This window comes from Cornus florida, unplaced genomic scaffold (genome assembly GCF_030987335.1).
Source record: "Cornus florida cultivar Cherokee Brave unplaced genomic scaffold, ASM3098733v1 CherokeeBrave_3.0.0_Hap2_Chr02, whole genome shotgun sequence".
NCBI classification, from domain to species: domain Eukaryota; kingdom Viridiplantae; phylum Streptophyta; class Magnoliopsida; order Cornales; family Cornaceae; genus Cornus; species Cornus florida.
The window spans coordinates 104,209,965-104,215,964 of record NW_026775572.1 but is presented as its reverse complement, the minus strand read 5'-3'; positions in this window follow the sequence as shown (position 1 = coordinate 104,215,964).

Sequence of the window (6,000 nt, the reverse complement as noted above, 5' to 3'; positions counted from 1 at the left end):
GCTCAGATGATAGTTAATTAAATAATAGCACAATCCTAACAAGTTAAGTTCAGTTTTAAAATTATAAACCAGAAAATCACAGCATACTAAGGTTTTTAGGTATGAAAGCCTTGTTTCAGCTCCTGAAGCAACTATAGCAACTTTGGCCCTCCTTAACCTCCCTTTGAACTAGAAAAACAACTACAACCAATCCTCTTCTTCAGCTTCAGATTATAAACTTTTACTGGTGCATTTCACAGAATAAATTTAGCCCTTTAGACACAATAATCTCTTAAGAAAAATGTCTTCATTTGATAGCATCGACGGAGTACTCGCCTACAGCACACAACTCGTACGGTAGCATGACAGTGTAAGGCACTAATTCATAACCTGCCCCCCACTAGGTCTACCCATGAAACCTCTCGATACAAATGACATCAATGTCAAAAATGATCATTACCAAAAGCACTACGGAGACCAACATTTTGTGAGAGTTGAGATATGGTCCAAAGATGTCTGGCCAGACCATCCTGGCCAATCCCAAAACTCTGACAACAATGCTATAAGTACCGCTATGCTTAAGGCCACAAATCCTCAATACAGCAAAACCAACATCTCTAATGTCTCAAAATACCCCTATTAACAACATTAATCAGGAATCCAAAACCTGACAAGCAAATCAACGCTTACAGAAATCAAAACAAACCTCACAATAAGACATTTCATCGAAAGTCCTTCATATCTCCCTGAAACGGATCAACTACATGACCAATCACCATGATCAAACATCAGATCCACATCCCTATCACGGATAACTAAATCCTCAAAATACAAATCCACCAAGTGACACACACATCAAAATGCCAACAACTAAGGTTACAAGATGAATCTCTCAAAGCCGTGCTTGGCAACACCAAGCTAAATCAAAATTCCTCAATTTTTGATCCATAACCAATCATCAGAACTACGATTCCCCAAAACTATGCCTAGTCATAACTAGGACGAGAAACTCCACAACAAGTCATATCCAACAGCAATCCTCCAAAACTTTTCCTAAAAGTTAACCACATCCAGGTCTCCAAAACGGAAACAAGTCTCCAAAAGACATTCTCAAAAGAGCATCGAGCTCACCTCACGAAACAAACAAATCCTTAATGATATGGATACAAGTCCCCACAAAATGATCTCACACCAATCAACTCACTTTGAGCACCACAACTCCATCAACAACCACGGCAAAAACTCCCCAAGGAAAGACACGAAAGAAAGGGAGCTACTAGTCCTAAAAAGGACAACACCTCGACTCTATCTCTGAAATGAAAGACAACAAGGTCAAAGACTTCACCCCCTACATGGAAGTAAGCCGACTAAAATCCAACAAATCCTCACCAAGGACTCAAGACAACAACAATGATTCTCATGGACCAACCAACCCCAAAACAGTGCACAACACAACGGAAAGAAGAGACTCACTCCTTGTGAAGTCCCTTACACGAACCAACACAAAACCCTTATGGAAATCTGCATACACACTACGTGCGACCGAGGGAAACGAATGGGAAAACCAAACCTGGAAGTCATGCATATGACAAGGAATGCAACTACCAGAAAGAAAATCTACTCACATAGATAAAAATCAAAGGTACATGCAACACGTCTCCACGTAAGCACAAAAGCATGTCAGTAAAATACAGTAACAACATGGCATCTCTAAGCATATAAAGAAGACATGCTAATGCCACACAACAAGAAGGCAAATGTGGATATACCTCTACCTACTCATGCATCAGAATATCATAAATCATACTACTAACATGGTAGTAAACGAAACTGCATAAGACAACATAATGCAACAATGAACCCTATGTACATCGTGTCCTAGAGTGTCTAAGAAAAGGAAGGACAATTCTTAGTTATAAACTGTCTCCAAAACCAATGCGACAACAACCTGTCTCCAAATAAATGTGAGCCCTTACCACAACGGTAAGACTCTAACAATCTAACTCCGAATCTAGGGGTGACACTACAAGTGACACTAACAGTGCAATACTCTCACTACTCGTAACATCAATCAATCGACTTGATCCCAAAAGCATCATCACGCAAGAACTCCTCAAGGAAAATGGCAACTATAGCCATACCAACAACAATCAAATCGATCACTTCGACTGATCTCCAAAACAACCATCATTATCATCGATCGAAAGGACAATGCCTATCAAAACAAAACCAACATTGATTCCACCCGAACTGCGCTTGTAGCTAGCCAGTACGGTCCGCCCACAAACGTACCCGCCCATGAAAATTGCAATCCCAGAGGAATCATCCTGATCAACCAAGGAACCTAAGAGGTCCATAACCTCATTATGGCTTAAAACCAACAAATCCACCACTACGGTAACGCCAAATGACTCATCTCACAAGAGTCTAAACAAAAGGTGACCATCCACCTACCTCAAAACCCATGCTAGGTCGACAACAACCTATACCACAACGAGACTGTGACTACAATCGCCATCAACCTTAACTCGTGTCTCAATGACCAATCCCGTGTCATACCAAATATGCAACACAATTATGCATATACAATTCTAATCTAGCATACATCATATGTCATGCTCTTTACATTAGAATAAAATAATGTTAAACAAATGGCATACAACATGTAGCACGTAAGCACATAAACATGTTATCATAGAGCATATAGACACATACAGCATAGCAACAAAAGCATGATATGCACCCAAAACCCTTCGTCCTAAGGTTTTCGAACCAAGGAGCTCTGATACCACTTGTGACGGCTCAAGTTTTTCAACCCAGTGCATCAGTGATGAACCGAAAGATGATCCGATAACGGATCTGAAACGCAGAAGCAAAAGACAAACAACGGTCTCTAGAGATACAACATGACTTTAAGACACCATTGTGACCCTTAACGAAGTCACGGGACCCAAAGGAATCAAATGCGGAAACAACATTTCAAAAAGGGACAAGAATGCACCTAGGGGCAAAATCGTCATTTCCAGCCTAAAAATGGGTGCCACTGAGCATACCATTGGAAAGACAACAAAAAATCAATGAACTTGACTTAAAAATCGCTTGATTCGGAGTCCGAATGAAGAAGACGAGGGGCAAAACGGTCAAAAAGTGCAAACCCTAAATCATTTAACCGGTTAGGAGACCTTCCTAACCGGTTAGGAGGCCAAAAACAGTAAAAAAAAAAAAAAAAAAAAAACACGCTGCCCACACTCATCTAACTGGTTACGAAACCCCTCGTAACCGTTTAGATGTGAAGGGGCAGTAAGGGTGCGACCCAAAAATAATGGCAGCAGGGGTTTTTCCGGGAAAAATGGAAATTTGAGGCCCTAGATGACATTTTCTGGAAAAACTCAAAGAAGAAATCCTCCTCAAAATCGAGTTTTCTACATAACTAAAGAGGAAAATTGAAAAATACGCAATGTGAAATGCCCAAAATGCCCTCCCAAGAAAACTAGTCCAGAGGGTTTAAAAAGCTGCTAAATTTAAAAACTGAGGGCTGAACTTCGGATGTGATTTCAGATGCCAAGATAGAATTTTCTGGAAAAAAACAAAAAAGAAACCCCCCCTAAAATCATATTTTCTATTCAACCATGTGAAGAACGGAATTTATTTCCTAAAGAAAATTCCCAAAATACCCTTAGGTCAGAAAATGCAACAAAAGTGTAAAATGAGTCCGTAGGAGGTTCATTTCACCAAAGAAGAAGCTTTGCCCGGAAACGACCATGCATGCAAACGTAACTTACCTAATAAGATGTGCTACAATGGTCCATGGCCCAAAAATATGGCCGATGCAAAATATGACCCCCCCAACGGCCAAAATGCCAAAAATAAAGTTTGAAACGAAAACTTGGAATTTAAAATCATGAGATGGTTTCAAAATGCCATTTGGCCCTTGGCCATACTTCATACATGATTAATGAATACTAATGGAAGAATCAAAATGGAATTCCCACACCCAATGCAAACATGGTGAAGCAAAAACTCAATATTCTTCAACACTTTCATAATACTCCATGAAGTCAAAAATTATATAGGATACAAATTACAAGTCATTGGCCTCTGGCCTCATCTCATACATGTCAAATATATTGTAAAGAGTGTACTCATGTACACATTACATATATGGAATCAAATGTACACATATTGACATATAAGACTACAATTGGCATTCCAACCCAACCTTCACCAAAAATGGAAGTCTCCAAGTCCACAAACCATCTAAGCATAATGAAGACCTCAACTTTGATTTTTGTACCTGAAATATGCCCCAGTATCGTAAGGGTGAGTAACATGAAGTTACTCGTAGGAAATGAGCATGCATCGACCTACGCTTTACAAGTTTGCGTGATTTAATCATTGTGGTTAATTCCACCTAACGTTTATGTCAAAGGTGAGACTCAAGGAGCATCCTAGCTACCTAAGATCATTTCTAGCATCAATAACCTCATTCATGCAATTTTAGCAATATAGGTTTCTGCTTATACAAAGCAACAACATAGGAGCATGCTTACACAAAGCAACAATATAGGAGCATGCTTACACAAGCAACAACATATAGATTCTCATGGTTATCAACTTGAAGTCTAAAATGCAACATCAACTAAATATAACTATTTAGCATAATTAGAATATCTAATACCACACATCAAGACATAGATTCTCTAGGTTATTAACTAGAAATCTAAAATGCAATATCAACTAAATATAACAATTTAGCATAATTAGAATATCTAATACCATACATCAAGACATAGATTCTCTAGGTTATCAACTAGAAATCTAAAAGTGTGAAATCAACTAAATATATCAATTTAGTATGGATGTACTTAACAACATCAAAATCGCCAATAACCAAAACCACAAGTTAACAAGGTAAGCATGATTGTCAACTTGGAATTGAATGCGAAAACAAACAGTGGAAGACTTGGATATCACGCTCGGAATTCTGCCGAGACCTCAGTGGTTATTCCGGGCACTAACCCGAAGGGAAGATCACCCTAAGTGCGCACTATCTCAATGACTTAGAGGACTCACGTCCCCATACTAGAGCCAAACCCTAGCCATCTCAACTCAACAATGTTTTAAGATTCCAAAATAAGCTAAATAAGTTCATAACTTATACATATTACTATTACATAGTAACAAGTTAGCAATATAACTCTCAATTGTGTATAATAAGCATTTCATATCCATAATGATATGAAATCACAAGCCAACAATATATTCATATAGAAACATACTCTCATGAATATAAATTTAACAACAATGCCCTACAATGCATATAACACAATCAAGTGAATACTTCACAAGTCTAAATCCATGCTCTTAAAATAGAAATAACTTCTAAAACATGATTAGATCCATAGATACACAAGATAGAATTTAATTACATTAAAATAATTAAACTCTCTAGATTTCAAATTATTTCCAATTGGCCCCAATTTAATATATGTTAATAGACATATCATGGTCATTACATATGTTCACACACAAGCTTAATTAGGCCCATAAAACCACCAAAATAGATTTTAATTAATACCCTTAATTAAAGTCTCTAGATTTCCAAACTCAACCAAATGCTCTCAAATTAAAGTATGTTAACACACATGCCAAAACTTAATTTAGAAGCATAATACAACTCAATTCCATGCAAGGTATGGCAATGAATTTAAATCTTTCACAAAAGATAAATATTAATTAAAAAGAGCAATTCTTATTTAATTAATCCAATTTTAATATATGTTAACCAACATATTAAAACAAGATTTTCTACCATGCCACAAAACAACGTTATATATCATCATGAATTTTAAATCTTATGCAAAGAATTAAAAATTACTAACTTTCTAGATTTGATACAAGGCACATATATAAGTTGTATAATCATGCTAAACACTCAATACAACACACACAAAAGCCTAAAACATTCCCTACCTCCATTTGAGATGAAATCTCAAATCCCCACCAAAATAAATCGGCTCT